The sequence below is a fragment of the Seriola dumerili genome, unplaced genomic scaffold (assembly GCF_002260705.1).
Source record: "Seriola dumerili isolate Sdu_G_001 unplaced genomic scaffold, Sdu_1.0 BDQW01000088.1, whole genome shotgun sequence".
NCBI lineage: Eukaryota > Metazoa > Chordata > Actinopteri > Carangiformes > Carangidae > Seriola > Seriola dumerili.
This window is the reverse complement of record NW_019174343.1, coordinates 5,873,435-5,899,586: the sequence shown is the minus strand read 5'-3', so window position 1 is coordinate 5,899,586 and position 26,152 is coordinate 5,873,435. Positions and strand designations below refer to the sequence as shown.

The 26,152-nt window shown below is 41.1% G+C and overlaps 1 protein-coding gene across 1 annotated transcript in view; it reads left to right on the top strand.

Moving 5' to 3' along the window:
- The first annotated feature begins 7,985 nt into the window (after positions 1 to 7,985).
- LOC111221529 (neural cell adhesion molecule L1-like protein) overlaps positions 7,986 to 26,152 on the top strand; it is a 66,679-nt gene continuing 48,512 nt past the window's right edge. Inside the window, exon 1 of the mRNA XM_022744961.1 lies at positions 7,986 to 8,100. The gene's annotated coding sequence lies outside the window, so the exon portion shown is untranslated. The remainder of the gene's footprint in view (positions 8,101 to 26,152) is intronic.

The following is a 26,152-nucleotide window of genomic DNA, read 5'->3' as shown; positions in this document are numbered from 1 at the left end:
AAATTTCATAGCTGCAATATTTGGATTGCTATGGAAACAGCTTTCATAATGTGAGCTCCCCCGCCCACCCCCCTCTCCAGCTTTCATCCAGACACCACGGTATCTTCCAGCCTTTATTGGGTGAGAGGATGCTCCTTGTCGCTCTCATAAAGAGTAAATGATTCCACGAAGGCATATGATGAAGCTCTACTAGCAGAGCGATGTGTTCTCTGGGGAGAGAGCGCCTACGCACAGAGCAATCTGCCACAGGAAAACGCCCTCTCCCAACCTGCTGCTGATATTAATTACGAACCGAAAAGCTACGGCTGTGCCTCCAGCGCTTCCTGTGTGATGTTGGGAGTGGCTACGAGGAGCCACGGGGAAGCTACAGATGTCGCACGTACATTCTTATAGTAGAAAATGGGAGAGGCTCCTGCTTTATTCTGATCTCTTTGCTGCAGGTGTGCCAGTAAAAGCCGAGCCACTGGAAGCCTGAGCAGAAAGCCTTCATGCAATAAATCACAGCTGCCCTCAGTGATCATACAGCATGTGCTCGGCCAAGGATTCTTCTGTGTCGACTCCAAGGATGTATCCCTGTAATATAGCGTACAGTGTTGTACAGCATATTGTAAATAAAACATTTTTGCTCAGAACCTTCAATGGATGTATGACTGGTTCCTGAAGGATGATCTCTATGTGTGCAATTGTACTATTTCATTTATCAGCTGTGTTACTGAAAGGGTAAAAATTACACATTGATAAATAAACTATATTTTCAAGAGAATGTATCAAAACTATGTTGTCAGTATTTTGAAACTTCTGCTATCAAGGGACATATTGGATGATTGGATCCAGTATCTACCAATAACTAATAAAAGAATTTAAAATTTTGGGAAATACCCTTTTTTTTTACGTGCCTTCTTTCTGAGAGTGAGATGAGAAGACTAAGACAACTCTCATGTGTGCGTTAGTCATGGAGCTAGGATGTATTTAGCCTAGCTTAGCATAAAGACTGGAAGCAGGGGGAAACAGCTATCTACCCGAAGTTTAAAAATAGACAGCTTTTCTGGCTACAGCGTGACAGATATGTTCAGGAAGAACAGGTTCTCTGTTCAGTACGACAGTGCAAAACCTGCAACCTCACCTGCCAGGTTTGCACCCAAATGCAGCACAAACTCTATCCAATTTTCCAGTAAATTGGTGAAAGGAAATAATATAAATGAATGTGCATCTCCATCCACCGTAGTTATTGCGAGTATTAGGAGTTTGGTGCAGTTTGGTGTTGAGATAAACAGCTGGAGGTGTTAACTCTCTGGTCCAGTGCCTACATGATGGAAACATTGATGTTTGTTTGTTTCATGCATTCATTTGGGGAAAGTCACAGCCTCTTTATTGATCCACAGAGATCTGGTGTTTCTTCAGTGAAGAGGAAGCTCCATCGGACGGTTAAGTCACATGCTTCATGTACATCATGATTTATTCAGTGTGTTTCCATTGTACTTTGTTGAATTTTGGTTTTATTGATACACTAACCTTTCCACCTCCGCTTAGATTAAAAAACTTTTGTGATATTTTGAGTTTTGTATTAATTAATTAATTAACTAATTAATTAATTTCTATTTCTGGTGTTTCCAGTCTGAATTTTATGGGCAAACTGAAAAACAGGTGGCTAACGCACCTTGTGATGGCACCCAGCTGTTGTACGCCAACAAAACGGTTCCAGCATGTAACACCCATAAACGATACAAACTGAAATTTGTTACAGACAAAAAACAAAAACAATACAACACAGGCTTTGTAGTTGTTGTAGCTGCTGCCTCCTTTATGCTAAGCTAACATCACAGAGAGGCATTCTTGTCTCATTCCCAGAAAGAAAGAAAATAAGCGTATTTCGCTGCACGTTGAGCTTTTCCTTTAGCTGCTTGTGCATGTGTTAAAACGATAGGCTAGGAAGAGCACAGGTTTTATTGAGAACATTAACAATGGCTCTGTTCTATTCAAGTGTCCCAGTAAGTCATGACATTGTGACAGTGAGTCAGCAGGCAACAATAGCAGGGCCCTGAAACTGAAGCAGCTAAAAGGAATTCAGCTGTTGCCATTTTTACTATTTACACCTCCACTTTTCCTACAGTGACATGTCTTCTGTTTAAATTGTGTATAATTGTGCTGAGCATACTGTGTCATAATGGCTTCAACATGTTTTGTTGTGAAAAAAAAAAAAAAAAATTCATTGCCACCCCAATAAAACAGCCTGAAAATGAAGTCATAAACTACGTTTTAGAGACTTGTTACCCAGAAACCTAATTAAAATCACCTAATTAACATTTTGAAAACCTTATTCATGTGCAATTTCTCTTCGTATGCTCGTGTGATTGATCAAATAATATGTGCTGCATGTTCTCTTATCAGTGCAGACTATAACAGTGTATTAGTATTGGGCACCAGCAGCTGCGGGTGAGCAACTTGCAGCTCAGAGCACACAACATTTGATAACACACTCTCTCTCCCTCTCTCAGAAGGAGATTTTCTCTCCAGTGGCTCCAGAGCTGACAAGCGGCACTTTAATCCACCCTGACAACTTAGTGTTTGTTTACATCTGTGGTGTGTGTGAGTTTCAGCCTGAGCTCTGTTGTTCCGTTTTCATTTTTATAAAGAAAAGCGGAGAATTTATTTTGTGTATGGAGTTAGTCAGACTAACAGAGCGACTCCTCTAATGTCATAACTCTTTGCCTTGATGATATTCATGAATATTTTAGATGTGGGGGTCTTGTGTAACACTTACTGTGAATTTCCCTCTTCGCACAGAGAAACTGCTTAAGTGATGACTTAAAGAGCGCCTGTGTGGCCTGTAATACATATAATGAAACCACCAACTGAGCTACAAGAGGCTGAGTAGGGGGAGGACCAACTTGAAGGAGTTGGTGTTTCACATCAGTGGACCACCGCTGTAATGCAAGGTTCAATACCCTTCCCTCCATTGTGATGAAAAACATATGTTAACTGTTTATTTGTGTAAGTGCGAAATGTCACTGCAAATGCACTTCACCGCACTGGATCATCTCCACCGTGTTCACTTAAAATAAATATCAGCAACAAGGATAAAAGCATATAAACAGCACGTTCCAAATGGGAATGAATGCACATGTTAAACCCTTTGAAATGGCCTTTGAATTCCGCCTTAGATAAATAAAACACCGTGCAGCATTTTTATGGGCTTTTGGCAACACAATCCATCTTCATTTTTGATGAAAGCCTATGGGCTGACTGGTATAGGGTGGCAAACAGCACACAGCCTGCATATTTACTTCCAGCTCATTTATTCTCATTATGCAGCCCTGCAGACGTCAATGAGGGGATTTCTGCCCCACAGTGATATTCCATGATACAGAAGGAGAGAGAGAGAGATGGGGGGGGGGGCACACATCAGGGAAAAACAAGACGGAAGCGAGGCGATGGGGGGGGGGTTCATTCATTCATGCACTGCCCGTGAACTTTGACACCTTTGACAGGGGTACCCTCTGTTTTCAGACCCCACATTGACGGCCCCACCTCATTCTTCTCCCCTCGCTCAGTCTCCGTTGGAAATTTCACATTCACTGTCACGTAATGAGGCCCTGCCCTGTCTAGCTGGGGAGATGCCATCATTTCATATCTTGGGTTTTCTTCCCTGCTGTAATTATAGTTCATATGGCCAACAGCATGTCACCTGAATAATGATGCAATTTGAACATACATTATTTCTAAAGGAGAAAATATCTGAGAGAAAACCTGTCTTTACTGCATATTTTAGAACGTGCATGCGTCCAACCAGATTATATACATGCATAACGATTGACTGGCATAATGGAGATAATTATATTGCATGTACATATAATTGTGTAATGTGTGTACTATTTTGCTTTAGGAGAACTTTTTTTTCCAACAATATGGTAAAAGCTCACAACGTAGAATTCACTTTTTTTCCTTTTTTTTTTTTTTTTAATGTTTGCATTACAGCCCCTCACACTAAATCTTAATATTTCTATTTCTATTTTATAATAATCACTTCCCATGGTCATTACCAATGAAAGATTAAAGCCACGCCCTGGAGTTTTGGACCACTGGTAGCACCATGGAGCAGTGTTTTTATGTGAGGCTCCCTGTCTTGTACATGTTCCTGCATGTGCACAAGTACATGCGTGTGCAGGCTGGTGTGCAAACACATTCTTCCCAATGGTTTCACTATTAATTTGCACTGATCCATAGATGGTGGTAATACCCCTGTAAAATGTAGCAGTGCATCACCAAAGGCAGGGAAGTAGAGGACAGCTAGCTTGCAAACATGGATGTAAACAACGCAGCTTTCAAACATTTAAGAAAAATATTTGTTTTATAAGAATGGAAATGCGTTAATTTCAGACCTCAAGGATATGCTGAATGTAAACCAAAACTTTTTTTTTTACAACAAAAACGGCACATAGCACCTTTAAGTTTGGAAAAAAATATCATGAGGTTTTATTTAGCGAACCTGCATATTTAGGACCATGGCACCAATGTGTTTGATCAGATTTGATTAAAAATGACCAAACAACTTGTCAACAGTCAACAGGGACTCAGATTCAAAACTCAACTGAGCTGCATCCGCTTTAAACTTGTGATCTCAGATAAAAGATAAAAATCTAGACATCTCTCATATGAAACAACCAAAAGTAACTTAGACAGGAAGTTGCATGTTTCTGTACTACCCTGCCGCTCATAATAAGACGCTGATTGCGGCCTTTAAGAAATATTTTTAGGATGGTATTCAATCTGTAAAATACAAACAAAGTGAATCAGTTTACATCTAATTCCACTTCTTAACCCGGGCCTCTGCAAGGTCAGCTGAGAACTGGGCCCTAAGCTACTTCATCACATTTATCACGTATAGATGAGACAGTTCCTGCGGAGAAAAGGAAGCAGATGTCCCACCAAATCTAATTGTATTTGATAAGAGCACTCACTGTAACACGGAGCACCTCACAAAGGTATCTCGTTACATTTATTGCTCAGTCAAGCCATTGTGTAATCCATTCAGTGTGATTATGATACCCTAAATCAGGTTATTTGGATTCAAGTCAATCTGTTCATTTCCCTTCTCTGTGTAACAGAGAGGTCTTCGTCTTTCCTCTCTGGTGCCATTTGGCTGAGGATGAATCCACTGTAGACAGGCCAGGTAGACAACCTGATTCACAACTCTGTATTTTGTGACTTTTTTTTTTTTTTTTTTTTTTAAATATTGTGACCCCTCCTTGTTCAGGTGGCCTGGATATGGAAACCCCTTACCCACTTGAGAACCTTCTGCTCTTGATATTTGCAAGGAAAACTCTAGGTCAACAATATGAATAGATGGAGAAAGGATACAGTGTTTAAATGTTAAAAATGGTCTTTTTAGCAGTATGTGGAGAGGGCTGAAGAGACTTTCTTTCTGGTGGCAGTGGGAGGCTGAGGACACTGGATGTGACTCAAAATTTAAAAAATCCTGGCTACAACCCTGCACGGATTATGACAAAGTAGTAAGATTTCAACAAGTAGTAGTGGAGTAAAAACAGTAATGTACTAACCAATGATGGCCAAGTACGAGAATACACAAATGAAACAGTCAAATAAAGTACAGTTATTTACAGTGGCCCTGAGAGCTCTATGCGCTGCTACTTAAGAAAACACATACAAATACAGAAACGCACTGCAAATACTCACAACACGACTAAATACAGACAGGTGCTGCAAGAACTACAGGTGTCAAAGGAAGTGTTTCCAGGGCACACGAAAAAGTGATGGGACAGACTTGTCGTTCATTGCTTTGTGACTTTTGAAGTTGAAAGTATTGAACAAGTGCACATGCATGTATTATACTGCATCCATGTGAGTGCATCCCAGCTGGGTTCATCACTTTTTTGTTTTCCCCGGAAACACAAGTGCGTTTGTGTATTTGGTTGTGTTGTGAGTACATGCATCACGTGTTGTCAAATTGATGAAGGTGTTTTCTGAACTTGTTTGTTTCCTGTCTATTATGCGTTTTCTTACGCTGTAGTGCATTAAGCTGTCACGGCCACTGTAGTTATAGTTGCCATGTAATTTAATTACAATGACATGATAGCCTTGGGCAAAAAAACAAGGCTTGACAGGTTTCAGGTCCATACTGAAACTCATCACAGACCACAGCACAAGTGACAGGTCTGACACTGATATTCAGTCATGGGAGGAGGAGGCGGACGTGAGTAGGGAGAGGCAGACAGTAGACAATACATCTGAAGGACATGCTTGACTTGTGTATAATATTAAAAAAAAAAAAAAATCCAATTTAATTTCTGAGTTATATTTGGTCATTAAATACAAAATCTTTTGATCTTTTTTATCCTGAATCAAGTCACTTTTTACGTATGAAAACAAACCGCTGTATATCATGGACTGCAGTGACATTCAAAATGACCCAATGAGTCAGAGATGACAGAAAGTGAGCGTCTGAACATTACTGGCAGTGGTGAGAGGCCCTTTCCACCTCGTCATTTCCAGGTTGGAAATCCACTCCATTTCTGTCTGTGGCTCAGACTTATTGGATGAATTGATTTCTAGCCGACCTTTACTGCCCACTCCTCTGATGCAAAGAGTTCTTAATGATCCTGTGCTGTCAGAGGTGCTGAAATCACAGATCCCTACAGAGGCTATTAGTCTACAATACATGGGCTGCCATTATGATGAAAGGAGGGAACACTGTTGATATACAGCAAGTTGACACAACAATATGAACACCTGTTAATGTAATGCAATCCAATACAACAGCCATGCAGAGAATACAACATTAGTTAGGCTTCAAATGTTCACCTCAGAGGGGTGTGGATTAAACCGTATGGTGATTTTTGAGGCTGTGATTTTTTTTGTGTGGACATAACGTATGTGGATTACTTGCTCAGTGGATATCTTTGTCATTATAACAAATCAAGGGATCCTTATAAAATCCTCCTCAGACATGTTTTAAGTGAACTGTTGTTTGAAAATTCATCTCATTTGTTGTTGTTTTTATCACAAAAGTTCAATGACATTGTTTTAAAATTCTTAAAATGATTCTCCTTCATTGAAAAAAAATCGAGAAATATGAAACTATGAAATTACAAATATTGTTCTTTTTAAAAGTTAAAGTGGTGGATTAAAGATGTCTTTCACTTTCCTAAAAAGTGTTGCTATGTGCACTGGTTTCAAGTTTCAATATCAGGCTTGTCTAAGCTGCATACTGGACCACGATTTGCCTCCAAACCAGTTGTGATGTCACAAAATCCTGCGCTTACAGATTTAGTGTGAGTAACTTCCCCCTGCAGCAGATGAATGTGAATAATATATGTATATTATTCAGGTGCCCTTGAGCAAGACATTTAACATCTAACTGTGAGCCCTGCCTTGCTTGTTGTAAATGAATACTACTAAAATAGAAGGTAGAAATAAAAAAAATAGAAAAGTAATTGAAACCAAGACCAGTAAATGAAGGAATAAATAACAACATGCTCCAATTGGGATACTACATGGTACTATGCAGCCTAATACACTGTCGTGTAGAGGATAATGAACACGCCAATAATCTACTGGACTCACAGTAAATTTAAATGTTATTTGCTCTCATCCATAGTGCTCCCTCACCCGCCGCCTCCTCCCAGTTAAACCCGCTCACTCTGGAGCTTGGGAATAATGTCGCTGTCACTGTTTTGGGGGCTGGGGAGCGCTTTAACCCGGTCACAACGTGGGGAAGTTGCGCACAGTTTTTCTACGTTGCCATGGGATTTTGTAAAAACCTATTGACTGCGATAGGGTCCCTTCTTTTCTTTGAGTCTGTCTTTGTGGAGGAGGAGGAAGAAACCGCTATTACTTTTTTCTTACAGAGGCGGGGAGGTGGTGTGTGTGTGTGTGTGTGTGTGTGTGGAGGGGGGGATAGTAGCATCCAGCAGGGGAGGGGGAGGAGGAGAGGAGAGGAGAGGAGGTACTCCGGTTCAGAGCAACTGCGAGGCAAAGCGGCGTAACAGTCAGACCTCCCTCTCTGCCCTCTCTTCTTCCAGCGGAGGAAAAAAAAAAAATCAACTTTCAGAACGGCTGCCACGACATGAGTTGCACCTGAAGGTGAGTTCACACATTTTTTGGTGTTTTGTTTAATTGTTTTTAACACATCACAGACCACGTTTTCCTCCTGTTAAGTGTTGTCAGTTGTTGCACTTGTTATAAATTTTAGCTAGCTGTGAACACGGAGCTCTCAGTTGGTACCATGATTTGAGCGGGCACCTGTACAGACTGTATGCTGCTGCTGTTAATGGCAGGTGGTTGGAAATTTAAATTAAGAAAGGTGTGGTTGTGGGGAAATGTAGTCACGGCTGGTGTTGTGATATCCTCAGTTTTTCATGAGTGGAATAACAACTAGACTTTCAGTTTTGTCACAAGCAGAGATGAGAGGAGATGAACCAGTGGAGGGGCTAAGCTAGCTTAACCTGGTTTACCCACCTGCAGAGGCATAATAGTCACACTTTTTTATTATTTTTTTTATTTTAGCAGGAAATATTATATATTTTAGATTAACTACATGGTGCAAGGATGCAGTGGTTATTAGAGTTGATGAGTATGTATTAATGTCATTCTGAGATGAAAGTTAATTTTGACTTATTTATGAGTGCTGTGATGCCTGATAATAATCAGTGACTGGAGATCACACTGCCATCCCTCATCTTTACCACTACCACTCATCTCAGCACGGCTTATCACTGCCTCTCATGCTAAATTCTGAACCGCAGAGCTGAATCATACCTTGTCATCCAGTGTGGTTGAATAGCATATTTTTCATTCTGTATTTGTAACAGAGGCATTCCTTCTTATTATGTGTGGTGTGACAGGCACAGAGGGATAGTTGTGTATAGCAGGAAAAAAAAAAATATGAGCAGACATCTGTGTGGAAGCCCTGCTGATGGTTGAACTACAGCAACATTTTGCAGATTTTAACATAGAGGAACTGCATATGCCATTTCAGCAGATTTATTGTTGTACTGTGAAAAAGGTACCTGTTGTTGTGGCACCATAAAAAAACCTTGAAAGTCCTCAAAAGGTTGTTTTACTCTAGAGAATAAAAAAAGAGAAATTCTGATTCCCTTTTTCAGGACTTCCATTGTAGCTGGCGCCTCTGCAAGTAAGCACTAACTATTGGTTCTAGGGAGAGAATTAATTTTTTCGCAGTCAAAAGGTTTCTGGTTCCTGTAATCCCCTTCCACACTTAATGTAATTGCGCTTCATTACATGCATTGCAGTTGCACAAGTGTGAAGCAGGCATGGCACAAGATTAGAATGACTGATGAGACTTCAATGAGTGTGATTAAAATCACATTACACTGACATTTCAGAAGATTGGTGTTGTGGTTGTTACCTATAGCTTTGGTAATTGATGGGGATGTGGATGGAGCAGTTGTTGCTTGCATGTTTGATGTGTTGCATTTATAGATCAGATATACTCACGTGGTTAACACAGCGATTCCCTCAATATGAATATTTACAATGTATGCAAATTTATCACACACTGTGTGGAAGTGCTGCACATTCAAGTGTTGGTTTTCTCAGTTGTTGTTGTTGTGTGGTGTCTCATTACAGAGGATGCCTTTGAGGGAATCCCAGGAAACAGAAATGTTACAGAGTTTACCCATTATTTGATATTTGTATTCCTTTTGATGCCTTTCTTTCATTGTTCTCAACAAACTCAGCTTGCCCTATATCGTCTGTAACACAGTCTGTGGCACATTTTCCAAAAATGAAGAAATGTGCTTTTTTGTAGTAAACACAAGCCCACTAACGCTTTTGCTACTAGTTCTGTTAGTGCTAGTGGTGCTACTACTCCTGATACTGATCCTGCTGCTGCTTAATGTTAACACAACCTTCTGAAGGTCAGAGTGCCATTAGTGAATATAATCATCTCAAGCTGCTCTTCAAGAGGAGTAGATCCTATTTATGTTGTCCCCTGCTCATCCCAGCAGGCCGTGCCAAAAGCACATAGGTTCTCCAGTGCTGCCAGAATTATCACAGGTAAGTTGCCTGAATTTAATTTCTAGGCCAAAGACAAGAGCCTCTAATGGAACTTGTCATCACACGTGGTCCCCAGCCTCTCTGTATTCAGGGCAGTGGTGCTTTGTGTCCAGAAGTAGGTCGAATGCTTCTCACCAAACAATTTGAGCGAGAGCCAGTAATTGGACAAGCAAAGTGTCGACCATCTCCCAGCCGGTCCATGTCAGCCAGCCCTCCTCTCACCACTTAATATGCAGCTCCGACCTGGCGCATTTCATGGACCTTTTTCATCCTTTTAATCATTTAGATTACAAAATGCAGGAAACAGAACATCCTTTGTAGCTGCAGACAGACTCATTCTTCATATGTTAGTGGCTGGCATACTCAGCCGCGAACAAATGTCTGCTCAATATGTCGAGAAAACACCCAGTTATGGTAACTGTTTGGATCAAACTTCCTCCTGCATGCCACAGTATGGTATCTGTCTGTCTTTGCTGCACACAGATTGAAACTCAGTCACACAGACGAGTGATAAAAGCGCCTGATCTTACATCTCGCTGTGCTGTTTTCGTCTGTTTTTGCACGATCATCAAAACCTTGTTTGGAGGCAAGAAGTGCACTGAAGATGTGAAAGATAGAAGCCATACACAGTCATACAGGTGTGTGTTTGCAGTGCTGCAGACCTGTTTGTGCTCTTGACACAGTGCGTTGTCTGTGTGTATGAGAGAGGTAGAGGTTGAGAATGAAAAGGAGAAAGGGAGAGACACAGAGAGTCCTTTCTTTACTCCTGGGCTGTATACACCTGGCCTTTACCAGTGCAGGCTGAATCAATGTATGTGTCAACATTCAGTATAGCCTCGGTTGATACATGGTTGTAAGCTGAGCCGACCAAAACTGGAACCTGAATTTACCATATTTGATTCAGAAGGTTTAGTATCTGATAAATTCCACCTGCGAATTTGTGAATTTAAACCACTCTAAAATGTTGTGTTATCTGTGTAGTCAGGAGTAGATGCATCTCTTATCAGTGTCAGTGGTGTAATTTCAGGCTATAATTCAGTCTGTTGGATTGAATCAGGAGTATCAGATGGCTATTAGAGATTAGAGAGCAGGAGTGAATTGCTGTATCAGACTAATCGTCCATTTAAGCTGCCCTATCTAGAATGTGTCGCTGGTGGTGATGCCAAAAAAAAAAAAAAAGTGATCTCTAGGAGGAGTGTGTGTGTAGGTTGATTCGTGGACACAAAGTGTAAACCTAAACTGTGATAACGACAAACACTGCAGTGATACCTGGTGGTGTTGAGATGTTAAGAGTGTGTGTTAGAGTGGCTGGCGGATGTGGCGGGAAGGTGTGGAGCCTAGCAAGTACCCAGGCCCTAATTGAGGTTCAGCTCAGGCTCCAGCACTACAAGCAATTACAGTGACGATTTGTGCTCCCTGTGCTGCAGGCAGAGTTGAGAGTGCTGCAGCGCCGTCGTACCTGAGCCCCCCCCCCCACCCCCCTCTTTCATGTTTGTCACTGCTGACAGCTGGAAAAGGCACATTCTAGCCAGCATGCTCTGGAAATGTGTTTGGTTACATGAAATATTTATTTCCTTGCCTGCTCTCTGGCGATGTGCATATTTATCTACCAGATTCTTAATTATACCTGTGGCCGTTTCAGTAGAGAGAGTGTTGGTGATGATCCCCTCCTCGCAGCCTCTGACGGGGATGGAGGAGGATGTGAAGATAAGAGGCTGCTGATCATCAGAATCAAGGTTTATTTCTTATTTAACAGGCCACTGCATCACCGGAGCCACTGGGTGAACGTGATCAATGGCATCTCGCGCTGCACGGACAATTAATCAGTAAAGTTGATACTGAAGGACAAACCCGCAGCGAGGTCAATGTTATCTCATGTGTTCAGCGCTTTCTTTTCCCAGCAGGAGGGAATGAGAGGTCAGCAGCCAACACTGGCAATGTGTTACAGATACGTCCGTGCCTGAGGGTGGAGTTTAGCCCGTTGTTGTCCTCATAAATACAACATGTAGCCCAGACATTTTGTTGTTTGCTGCCAGCTGCGGGGATTGTGTGCTTTTTATGTCTTTCATAACGGCTTGTGTTTACATGTCATCATTCAGAAAAAAAATTAGGATATCTCTTTATTGTTATGTCCAAGCGACAACATCCACTTGTTGTGTTTTTATCCTTGCCTCCAGGCAATTTTTGAATGTGTCTTTCAAGAGAATTTTCCTTCCTCTAATGGATGCAGTACAAAGACAGTGATACTCATCCTCATATGGTTTTTAGAATTGTAATTTCTTATGTTTAATTATTCAATTGAGATTATGCTCACATGAAAACCATAACCAGTAAAGAGAACCAATAAGGGGATGTTTTATGAGAGCAATTCTAATCCCACTGTGCACTGCTGTCAGCTCCAAACTCATTTTCCAATTGTATTGTCCCGATTCTTGCCTGCCTGCTCAGATTTATAGTGCCACTGTTGAATTACAGGGTACATATCCTCTAAATTCAATGTTTATGTTAAAAAACCTTGGTGAAAAGGGCAGTGCAACCATAAGATTCACCCAGGAACAGCAAACATGACAGCTATGCCCCAAAGAGTAAGAAGTTATTGCTGTAAAGTCACCAGGTTCCAGGGATGATTTCCATTTCAATTGCGGGCTCAATTTGGGATAACTCATGCATACAGAGGTAAAAGGAACAAAGAGCATAGGAATAAAAGTGACAAATGTAGAGAATGGAACAGAGGAACGTGGTGTCATTGGCTTTGTGTCCCATGAAGGGTATTTTGTATGGCTGCATGGATAAGGTTAGAAAGAGACCCTTGGGACATGGAAGTGAAGGGCACCAAGGATGAGGGGAGGACAAATGTGACAGGCAGGGGACACAGAGGACGTACTGAGACAGAAGTGAAACATGCCTTATTCTATAATGCTACAGACGCTGGTATTGTTAGCCAGCACCAATTGCTCATGACAAATTCCCATACCTTAAAATCTTTGCTTTGTCCAACCAACAGTCCAAAACCCCCAAACCCCATTCAGCCCTTGCTGGAGTGTAACCTCAAGCAAGTCTAGTTTCCTTTGTGAAGCTCTAAGGTATTGTATCTCTTGGGGCTTTCGAAAAACTGAACTTCCAGTTGCCTTCATGAAGCTTTGCATTTTGATGAATTTACAGTCATTTAAAACAGAGCAGCAGGTTTCTCATATTTGCACCCTGCGATATCCTATAACGTGCTTATTTTGAGGCTAAGCTCAAGCAAGTCAAGTTGCCTTTATGAAACTCTAAGGTATTTAAAGTATGGTATCCTTTAGAGCTTTAGAGCTTGGAATTTTGACTTGATTAATGACTGAGATGTTAACCATTCTAAACTTCTTGGCTTTCATTTTTGTTGATTAATTGACTACTTGTTAATCCCTGGAACATTTTACAACTATGCAACTGCATGTGTATATAGTCATCTAATTACCTCCAGAAAGAACTGTTCCTTTCTTCATTTCCATGGTGCAATGATCATGGATACATAACACTGTTTAGGTATAGACCAAAATGTATCCATGGCCATCAGATATTTTTTGATATAGCTAATTATTTTGCCAGTTTTAGATTGCATTTTATCTGCGCAAACAGCTGCTTTATCTATTTTAACACATTTTTGTTTTGTTGACACCACAAATGTCTGTACATACTTCCAGGGCAGGCTTTCCAATAGTTGTTGAGATATTTCAGTCTGGACCAAAGTGATGGACCAACATCGTCTTCCAGACACCCACGCTGCTATTGTGGCTGAGAAATAAAGAATAAAAAATGGTATCTGTACTTAAAGGCTAATTAAGGTCAGACAGCTCACTCTGCTGCCTGGTTACTGAAACTTCAGAATATCACTGGCAAATATAGACCAGTAGAACCCAATTCTTTTTATATTCAGAAAAAATGTGATGCAGTACTTTACAAATCAAGTACTTGATCATTTGTATGAGATAATGTATTCGTTAAATGCTGTAATAGCCTGTGCAGAGGTAGGTGGGTAATGTGTGTCTGTGTGACAGGGTCTGCTGTGAGGGCAGCAGTGCTCTATGTCCAGAGGTGTCCTCTGGGACCTCATTACACTGTGCTGGGCTCCGTTGGGTACTGTAAGCGGACTGCTGGGAGCCTCAAGCCAGTGCAGCTACATGTATGTTGATTTGGTGCGAACATGTGAGCTGAGCGCCTGCTCTGCATAGTAAGAGGCTGTTTACTGGCCCAGTGAGGCCCGGAGTCAAGCACACCACTATCCTCCAAATGGAAGATTAGAGAGCAGATCAAGCATGATTAGAATGATGAAACAAAGAGGCTGAGCCGCTGAGTGGTCAATTAGCTAAGTGGGCTAACACATGAGAAAGTAGTATAATTCTTGTTTTGTTTTCTGTTGTAGTGTTTATATTGATTCATTCGTCCCAAATTGTCATTTATGTTCAATCATAGAGAATCTGCAGAGAACAAATGACCTAATATGGGAATACAAGATTTTATAGACCTTTATTCACAATATAAAACTGAATGGAGACAGCCTGGTCCTGCGGCCGTGTTCAGTTATTGACCATTAGGTACACCATTGCAGTATTTTGCTGCAGGTACGCAGCGATCTTTTTCATGTGTCAGAACTGAACTATTTTCCTCATAACTAACATTTTCAGCAGTTTTTGAAAGCTGTGATAGTTGTTGAAAGTCTTTGCACTTGTCCTGAAGGGTCTCCTTCCAAGAGTCAGAACTCAGCATGCCTCCTTCTTAATGTACTCACACCCAGACTGAGCAAATGTTGAGTGAAAGAACCTTGCCAAGCTGGTACGAATCCAAATTAATTCATCAGCTTGGGGGAGCGCTGCTCTCCATTTTTACAAGTGTGGCCCGCAGACCAGCAGTTATGAACTACACACCTTTTTGACCTCATTATTTTTACAGCTCCAGATTTTTGGGGTAGACAACAAGACTTCTTGCCAGATCACGTTTTTATGGCCTCATATCGGATTGCAAACGATCTCACCTTGTAACATTTTCTGCAGTTTACAGTGGAATGCTAATGACTATCGGGGGATGGTTATGCTGTTAAAATGAGACCAGTCACAAGGTCTTATTCTGGTTAGGTAGAGCTATTATTATTCTGAGGCTTAAAGAAAACAGCTTACTACTAAATTACTAAGCATTTTATTCACAAATTGACTCACTGGAACACACACGTGGGCAGTGGTAGGGGTAAATACTGTTTAATTGCATTAGCTAATCAGTGTAATGCAGGCTTTCCTAAACACAACTACGAGAGTAAAGCTAATTTCGAGTGTAGTGCTCATTATGAAATGCCAACCAGTGTAGCATCCTCTATAATTGGACTTATTTTCCTTTTAGATGGTTGCATGCAAACACTGTAATGGAACTGATTGGAACTCACAGTAGGTAGATTGCAGTATGGATTTGTGTAGGTCTCTTTTGTAGTATAGTAGAAAAAAATAAGGAAGATTATAATAGATATACATATAATATAGCTCATAATTTCCACAGAACACTCACCCAAACTCTTCCTACAACACTTTTTTCAAGGTTTTTCCTTGTAAAAAGCATCCACATCTTTGCTCTTAAACAGAAATACAGCTGCAGGGTCCTTCTCTTGGCCATGATCCCGAGAGTTTGAAAACAGTTTATTTTTGTACAATGAGTGTTGTGTGAACTTTGTGCTTCTTCAGTACAGAAAGAAAAATACAAAATATACTGTATGTAATAAGATAGTACCGTTAGCTTAACAACCTAAAAAGGAAATTGAAGATAACGTTTTTCTGTCATGGATGATTAACAGGGAAAAAAAGAGATGTTTGTTTCAGATTAATCCTGTTAATATTAAAAGAAGAATAAATAAATTAAATAAAAGTAGTGCTCTGCAGCCCTGATAATTAGTTCTTTTGGTTTGTCTGCGAACATTCATCAATGTAGAATATCTTATTCTGTAGAGTAGCTTATCTTGGGTTGCAATTGTGTTACGCTACCTAACAAATTGTTTTAGGTGGGCTTCACCCGTACTTTATGCTTAAAGGACACTGATAAAGTGAACCAACAAATTAAAATAAGACAGAGTGACTTTCTTTTCCCTCAGCACAGGAAATGAAATTACATCTGGTTCCCGTACAACAGCAGGCATCTGAAGGCCATGGTAAAAATCTGGGTTCAATCTGGTTTGGGTTCCAAGTGAACCAGTGGAGCCACAATTTTTGAGCTCAGTCAAAATTGTTGTTTGCCTGTATATGAGGAAACCCTACAGCATTTGAGTGTGAGTGCTTCGCCAATTTGAAATGGCTTAAAGGTTTGAGGCGATGGCTTCAAGAAACAAAAACAGATCAATAGAGGTGATCCTAGAGAGATCCTGCTTTGGTATCCTGAGCTTCAGCCTGGAAATGCTCCCATCAGTCTTCATGTGACATGTATCACAGATGTGTTGTTTTTTTTTCCTTGTCAGGATGGACGCTCACTTTCTCCATTCTCGGCTCTCTGCTGGCCCTCCCAGTCAGCAGGTGGTTTTAAGTCGTGTGATTCACCTTCTTCACTGGAACTCCTTGAGTTACAATACTGTAGGCAGTTTGTTGTCTTTTGCACTGACATTTGCATTTAAATTGACTTCATGCCGCCGTCATTTATTTTCTTGAGAGAGTGACACGTTCGTCGACGGCTTTGCCTTTAATTCTCTTGCATCTGCTGCAAGTATGATAACAGAAGAGGGATTATTATTCTGTGAAATGATGGTCTAACTTTGTTTCATAGTGCACCAGCCACTGACGGACCACTTGTGTCTCACAAATTCTTTCAAAACTGCAGATTAAATTCTAGCCAGTCATGCGTGATGGCTTTTCTCATGAATTAACTGTAGCTTAGAAAAAAATATTTCTTCACATTGGAGAGAAAATTGAACTCTGAATGGCATTCATTGGAATTTAGTCAAATTTTATTTCCATTTGTTGAGGACCACACTACGACAGAGCTGTGCATAAGGGACTCTTTTGCCACTACATATCACACTGACTTGTAATGCAGACTGACATATTCTGACACATTTTTTTTTTACACGTGCTCCAGTGTCAGCAAAAGGGGAATTACACCTGTTTAACTTGAAAAATAGATTTATTAATCTGAGGCTCTTTGAAGTCATGTTCATGTCACCTCTATGATTTATCCAGCTTATAAAAATAGTTGAACAAGAGCTCTGCCAGCTCTGCAGGGGTCATAATAATTTAGGAGACCACAGCGGGATGGGATGGGATCATGAGAGTGACAGTTTGACACAGGATGCTTGCACAGATCACCTCAGACAGTGACTATAATTGACACCATTAGCCTTGAGGTCTGTCAGTTTTCTGACAGCCGGGGAATTCACGTGCGCCCTCCCTCCACAATAGATAACAAATTCATACCTCCTGTTTTTAAACCATTTAACGCCTCAGTAATTCCTTTCTAACAGCCACTTGCTCCAGCTGAGCCACAGTTTGCACCCTGTGTCATGGATTTGTGATTATCCTTTTCAGAGTGTGAAGTAGGTGAAGCAATGGCCAACATGCCCTCATGAAATTCAGTCCGCAGGTCTGATTCCCCTCAGGGTGCTTGTCTTGTTGTTGAACTGGTGCTGTATGGGCCCCTTGGCTCTGCTGTGTGGCGTAACTCACCTGCTGTCGAAACATTTGGATCACATCCCTGAGCGCTGAGCAGTCCCCGGTACCCCATTTGCAGCCAAACCAAAGTTACAGATGGCTTTGCTTCTTCCTGTGGTTCACTGGTGGAAGAGGTGCAAAGGGTTTGAAGGTTACGAGCAGGTCTTCCTCTGCTCCGTGTCCAATGTCATTACCAACACACAGAGGCCTCTTTAATACTTGAGCCCCCCTTTTTCTTTACCACCTGCAGTGTGATGGGATTTTAGCTGGGGTTAAAAGTGTGCCAGAAGCGCTGCTATTAACCCTGTGTATTGTGCCTTTCTATGAAGAGCAGTCCACTGGCAGCCTCTTCCCCTGTTTATAATAGAACAGACTGCATTCCTTCCAGTGAGCACGGACATAGTTAGCTGGCTCTCAAAGAGCCTTCATGCAGATTTTGCAACAGTGGACACTGTTTTCACCCTCTTTACACAACCCTCATTTTTCAACCCTGTTTAGACCAAAGCTGCTCCTCCTTGGGTTTGGTTCAGCTATCTCAGTCATGAAGTAAACAACATCCTTCCTCTTATTCGCTACATGACCAGAGTGTAAAGACTCATTCAAACAGAGTGAAAAACAATGAGCCTTCTCCAGCGTGTGTGGGAGTTGTGTCTTAGCTTAACAAAGACGCACTGATGCCGTGTTTGTAAGTTGACAGAGTCACGTTAGCATCACAGTGAAGAGAGGAGGATTTTCCCAGCATTCACGGCAGACTTATTTTGATCTGCTGCATTAGGGAGATGTATATCACCCCGGCGACATTGTTCACACTTCATGTGTGGTGGTGTCACTCGAAATTTTAAACCTGCACTCATCTAATTTCAGAACAGCGTTTCTTGAACCTTTTTATTAAGTTATTTAATCACTTATTTCACACTATTAGTGTGAGTTTTACACATACAGGCTGGGGTTGTAACCATATTCTAAATTCTCTACATGCTTTTCTAACACAGATGGTAGAACAGCTGTGATTGAAAGAATTAGTCAAAAAAGCTCTCAGGCCTGGACCCTCCTACATCACTTTGTGACTGCATGCTTACTACCCTGGAGGGAAAGAAACACTGAATATGCGGCGTGAGTAATGGATATTCATCTACTGTTAGTGTGGTGATTCATTTTGTATGTAGCTAGAGGAGCATAATGTTACAAGGTGAATGTGTATTGCCAGTGGAGTCACGACTATCTGTTTATTTTTTTGTGAATTGTGAAACGGGGACCAATATTGATCAAGTCAACCGTAAGCATATAGCTCTAGGGTGGGGAGTCCGTTACAATGCTCAGCCTGAAGAGATCTTACACTGGCCCCAACAGGAACCAGAGGGGGATTTTTTTTTCTCAATAAAGCGGTGAAAATGGTATTAAAATGGTCCCCCCCCCCCACACGCAGCGGCTGATTTATAAGCCTGCATGTCTCCAGTTTCCTGCTGCTGTGTTAAAGCAGGATGCGGTGCCATTGAACTGATGGCGTAGCTTTCATCCTCTTCCACGGTCAGTAAACAGCACCCAGGTAGAAGGCTTGGGTTTGCAACTGGATTCCACCGCTTTGATTTAGTTAATTTTTAGATGCTTTTTCTTTGCTTTGGACTTCAGCAGCAGTGTAAAGCATTTAGAGAGAAAAACTGGTTTGATCAAAGCTATATGCATCTGATTGATGACTACATCAAAGGGATGTTGTTCTGAGCCATTTGGTTCCGGTCTTGACCCACTAAATACAACAAGGCTACTATCTACACAAGAGCATGCTGGGGGAATCCTTTCCCAGTCTGACCAGAGCCAGAAGCTCTGGTGCCCAGAATGCAGAGCACAGCAAGTCCACAGCCATCATCATTAGAGCTGCACCACTGTGGACACTAATGGCTGTCCCCCGTTCTGCTGCCTCGGCACATTCAGGGCTCATCTGAGACTTGGGGGTGTGAACACTTGAATTAATTCGAGAGAGATGAATTCACTGGTCCTTTTCTTTAAAGCAAGATGCAGGACGTGATAACCTACGTAGCGAGGAGCCACCTTGGGTGCATTAGTTGTGACGTCCTGTTTCAACCACCTTTGAATCATCAAAGGAGGCTAATTGAGGACTTGGTCCTTGTTTATCTTCATTTAAAGGCTGGGAAAAGATGGTGTTTTTTTCCCCTTTTTAATATTGAGCTGGGATGAGCGAGGAGGAGAGACGAACAGTGGCGGCAGTGTGTTAACTGGGGGGATGGTGCTGGTAAAATTGATGGGCGATGTGTTTGCTGTCCCTGGACTCCTAATTGTCTTTTAAGATTTTAAATAGCCTTATAAGTATTTTCAAATGGAAAATTCTCCAGCATCTAAAGGTGCATCCTTGTACATGTCTCTGTGCATATTTCAGCAGAATGAAGATTTATCACCTCTATTTCTCACGAAAGTGTTAAATGCAATATTTGAAAATCAATACAGGGTCATGACAAGGCACATTCATCAAGATTTTTTATTTCTTCAGTCATGGTGAAAAGCTTTAGACAGCCATCTTTTTCCAATTACATGCAAAGGCAGTCATAGTCCAACCCCGTTTCTGCTGTTTTTGTAGTGGCAGTATAGATTTTCAGCCATCCAAATGAACTCTTTACCGAAGAGCCTGCAGTCATCGTGCATGCCCTTTCCCTGGCTTTAGGCACAATCACTCCCTCCTCCAAACGCACACTTTACAAATCAATAAGCTTTCACAGTAATTTAACTCTTGTGTGCCCCTGAGAGCTTGCGGTAGATTCACTGTATATCATAGGTAGAATTAAATCAGTGAGGTTCCCTGTTGTCCTCGGCACTGAAAAGACTGGTTAATTGATGTCATGGCACAGACTATATGCTTTGTCACGGCCTAATATATTTATTTTACTCAGTGTAAGCCATTTAAAGGGTTACTCAAACAGGATGTAGAAAAATAGTACTTGGTTTTCTGCTTGGTTCAGCTGCATTCATCAGGATTTCGCCAGAGATGGCATTTGATTTATGTGTTGAATTCTGAATCCAATGTGATTCTGGCAAGTAGGGCGTCATTGATGATGATTAGTCCAGTGGCTGTGCTCTGTCCCTACCTGATGCCGATCAATACTCATATTGAGGGAGTTCAATCCCCCATATGGAGCAGAGGATGGGATCCCCAGTGCTGCTTTTTGGCTGGAGCCTGACCAAAGCTGGACTTCTGGGGCCAATGATTAATGATTTTTAGGAGCAAAACATTCTCAGCACAATATATCAGCTGATATTTCTTTATTTTTATATTTTTTATATTTCTCTAGTGCTAAAACAAAGTATTTTACAGCTAAAGGAACAAACTCGTTCTTTACATTCTCATCTGTAATATGCTGCTCTGCCAACTCACATGTGCTCTGATACATCTGTCTTTGTTAAGCCAGTTGCTGTCAATAATAGCAGCCCTCCAATATGTCGGCCTGGCTCTAATTTTTGGTTTTAATCATATTACCTTTGATTTCTGACCAGTAAGGGCAAACTCATTAGTCTTGTGGAAATGACAAAACCAAAAACACATAATTAAGCATGCTGGCGGCAGGCTGCTCTCACTTGTCCAATGTTGTTTAATCGTATAAACACTGTACTTTACAGTTTAAATGTCCTCTGACAAGCTTGTCTTGCCCCAAGATACAGATTATTCCAAACATAGCTAAACAACTCCAAAAACTAAATATGTTGACATGATTTTTACAGTTGCTTGTTGCAGAGTTATACTGTATCTAGTTCATTAGCATTTTGATCAATTCTGTTTTTCAATAACCTCATTCTGGATTAGCAGCGGAGTGGCCACGCACTGCATACAACTGGTGAGAGAAAATCAAAGCCGCCCTACTGACAAGTGCACGCATGTTGCTAAGATGCTGCGTACTGACCATTGTTCATCATTAGGTGCAGCTGAAGAATATGCATTATGGATGAGGTAGCCACTGCACATGTAACAGGTAAACTGTTAAAGGTTTGGAGATGAAAGCTGGGATGTCAGACAGTGAAGAGTCTGCCTCAGACTGACTACAGATTCGGCTGTGTCCACAGCATGAGATAGAATCAGAGATCAATCAAAGCCTTCGTTAATAGAGCCAACAGCAGAGAGGGATTCTGTTTGGTCTATTACAAGCCTCCTCAAAAGCAACGAGTTGGAATCCATTAAGCACTTCTCTCTTCATGACATGTTACATCTGTAGGTATGTGCAAAAAAAGAGTGCCAGTTGAGGATTAAATATTTAGGGCAAATGTATTTTCTTTTGGGTGTGGTCGATTTTGTCCTCTGTCATAGCTAGAGAAGGTCATAAATGAAGCACAGTCTGCTCTTATTGACTTGTTTTATTTGATGTAAACCCCCTTCACTCACTCAGTAACCTTCTAGTAGGGCAAACCATATTCCACATACAGTACAGTATTTGTATTCCATGTTTCAAACTTTGACAGGCCCTGGTATGAAAATTACATTTCATAAAAATTCATGAAATTTTAAAAGTTTAAAAGACAAGGAAAGGAGGCAGATTTTTACTATAAATTGTTTAGATTTGTTAAAATTTTCTATGTCTAAATACAAATACTAAAAAGAAAAGAAAAGTGCTGAAATTACTGAATGAAAAACAAAACATTTTCTAGGAAAATCTACTGTCAAATGTTCTCTCCATGCTCTCCCAACTTCAATATGTCCAAAACAGAGCAATTCCTAAACCCTTTAATAGAGTCTTTCAGGGAGGCACAGGAAGAGGAACAAATGCCTCTATTCAGCAGCGTCCAAAATGCTAATGCCTCCGGCTCTTAACACGTTTATAAGGGTTCCCATGTCACGACATGGCATACTCTACCCCTAATGGTGGCTGTGGCTGTGGACCACATGAAAAAGCCCAGACACATTACTGAACATAAGAAATATGACAACAATACTGCTGGTTTCCTGGGGAACAGGGCGCATCTGACACTCTATTTTCCCTCTGGAAGATGTACGTAGGCATGTTATGTCACACTGAATATTGAGATTTCTTTCTTCACAATGACTTTATTCACAGAAACCTCTGTTTGGATCAGCGCTTCAGCCGTGACATTTAAAATATCTATAAAAAGCTACTAGTGTTACGTGGTTTTGTTACTATAACAGCCCACACATCAGTGTAGTCATGAACTCTGTAGACCAGTTAAAGGGGAAACGAAGCATTAAAGTGACCAATAGCACAGGTGCTGGCATTGGAACTGTTGGCCAATCCAATGGGTTATATTGAATTCTAGTAATTATGTGCACCCATATGTAAATGATGGCAACACATGGTTCCGTATTGGACAAACTTTCAGCAGGAAAATAAATGAAGGGCAGGTGGGTTTAGTGATTGCTCGGGAAAGTAATTACTCCTTATCTATATGGGTGCTGGAAGGCAGTCTGCAGAGCCGCGCTCCAGGCCCTTTGGATTGATATTATGTCAACTTCTCAAAAGGTATTTCTCGAGTGACATTCTAGTCAACCTGTGGAACGGGTTCAATGTTGTATTGACCAGTCTGACTGATCAGTCAACAGAGTACATCAAACTTCTCTCTCAACTCTTAATTCCATTTTCAATATGTTATTTCATGATCCAAAGCATTGTGGTTGTTTCAAACAGCTGTTGGTCGACAAGACCAACACTGGATTGACATTATTGAACTATTCGGGTGATGTGTTGGAACCTCGCAAGACTACATTTCCAATAGTGCTATTGATGTTTTGATAGTAAGTACACAGTTGACATAAGTGTAAATGGACTGTGCAACACTAGAGCAACAGAATGACAAGCTGCCATCAATGCCACAGGAGTGAACTACTGTGTAGAAGTGCTTTTCCAGCAAGCAAAATCACTATTGGATCTTTTAAGCAGACCTTATAGCACATAATAGTTAATTGTGTACAGGTGTGTCCAATTCTGTTTTCACCATCAGTTATATTCACTTAGTCATGGCTGACTGCCCACAGTTTTTAGTGCAATCTGCTGTTTGCCATTCAATGTGTGTTTTGGTACAGAACATGCAATGGTTGGCATTCTTGGAGGAGCTGCATGGTCATCTACCCCCAGAACTCCGATCATTACTGATTACTGGTTGTTCAGTGTCATGTACAGTGTATTTACTCAGACATCATTTTTAGTATTCAAAATTGTCCCTTTATTTTTTTTTACAAATCCAAAAACTATGAGTTTTAAGTATTGAGTAAGTCAATGTCAATAAGTAATGTTTCCCAGCATGTCTAAAGGCTGCTGGTCAATGCAGTCTTTTAGAACAGTTTGGTCAGATGGGCATTGTGCCACGAACAAATGGGCCGCTGTTGTGCCATAAAAAAAAACTTGTACCTTTGCTTAGTGGTACATCCTTTTTGATGAACCAGCTTTGTTTTCATTGTTCCAGTTCTTTTCTCATGTAGTCCTGACTGTACACTGGATCTTCACCATGACATCATTGACACAGCTTTCAATCTATTTACATGTGCATCAAAAGAAATAATGAGGTTGAAGTCACTTGTGCCTTTTAGTCAAACAGAGCTCTTCACATGTGTGTTGTTTGACTTCAGACGGCCTGTTGTGGAGCTCACAATGTTGTGTGTTCAAACACCAGTTAACCTGATTATCCAGCCACCACGTGGAATCAGCTATGTGTCTGGATCGCTATTGGCCAACCTGTTACTTGGATCTATTACAAACCACGAAACAAATCTATATTGCCCTAGTGTTTGAAGTAGTGTGCATGCTTACAATACAACTCTTTTCTATGGGTGAGTCTAAAGATTGAGGTAGCATGCCACCATCAACGATTTTTTATCTCCATTTCCTTCCCTCACCCAGCCGTGTTGTAGGTTTGATTTTATGATCAAACAAATTAGATTTTATCCCACTCAGTGCAGAAGACAGACTGCAGCATAGCAGCTAAATGCTGTTGCTGAGTACTTGAATATATACTCAGAACCTGAGGACTCCAGTCTCCCTTTTACTCTAACCACTTGATACCTCTTGAGACCTAAATTATCTCCCTCTTTGCTCATTTTAAATGTAGAGCTTTTTGCTGCTATTACCTCTCAACCTCCCACAGCTGAAGCCTTTACACAGTATGTAGTGCATGTTTTCCTTTTCTTTTCTTTACCTGGGCAGTACAGCTTGAATGGAAGTTTGATCAATGGAGACTAAAGTCACCACTCATTAACCCATAATTTGGACACAAATTGTATCGATTGGTCTACAGGTGGTGCTATAATCTTCACCACCAAAGCTCGATATGCCTGTTCACGGACTGTTGCTGCATTCACGCAGTGTCGGTGTTAGATTCAAATCTAAGGGCTAGTAGGTGAAGGCGGGGGAGTGTGTGTGAGAGAGGCCCATAGATGTAATACTGCTGAGAGGAGACGACTGCTGTCTCAGGCTGTAGTTACAAGTTTATAAAAGTTTGTGTCAAATGAAGCTGCAGTCTACACACAGAAAACTTTCCTTTTAGCTTGTTCATAACAGATCACTATTAGCTTAACGTTAGCGCGCTGCACTTGTGTAAAACAAACACCAAAAAATGTGTCTTTTCTAATCACTAGACTTTATAGAGTGGGAATTATTGATGGAGAGGGTTAGGGTGCCTTCTTCTGTGGTGTGTGTGTGTGTGTGTGTGTGTGTGTGTGTGTGTGTGTTTTTTCCGGTTCATTTGGCTCAGGCACCGCGCCTTGATAACCTTTGTGACTACATGGGGAATGTAAATTTTCTAATTATCGCGCTTCAGTCAGTCTTTTGCCATGTGTTTATTGCACATACTCATATCATGATGATCGTGATGATTTGAGCTGGCTAGCAGCTTAGAAGGTTGAAATCAGTGTCTGAATCTTCTAAATCATCGTTTTGTTGTTTTCATCCAGGTAACAGCTGTAAACTGTCTCAGTATTGCTCCCTTCGCTCAGGTCGTTAGCCATTGTCGAACCGCAACTATAGAAACAAACAAAATACATTTCCCTTAATGGATTTTGCTTTCCTGACTTGAATTTCAGCGAATCATAATACAAATGCATTTCATCTGTCACATGTCTTATAAATGACAAGATCATGCACTACGTTTGTACAGTTTATCTCATCCAATCTTAAAAGGAGAAGCACGTAGATGTCGCACCCAGTCTTAAAGGGAGAAATAGCCAGAGGAAATGCACTTACAGGACGCATACAACATGGTCAAAAAGAAAGAACAAGAGGAAGGCAGTATATTAACATATATATATGTGCAGTATATATACAAAACGTCTCATCTTGGTGAAGTGGTTGCACCTAAGGGGGCGGTTCCTATTGAGGCAGGAGTGCTTCTGCTGTCCCCTCTGCCTCAGGTGAAATCATATGACTCCTGGATGGGGACTTCTTGACGGTTGGCAGGATGGGAAGAAAAGTAGAAACACCCATTATTCTGACTTGGGAGTGTTTGTACATTATCCCAGGGTGTTAGCC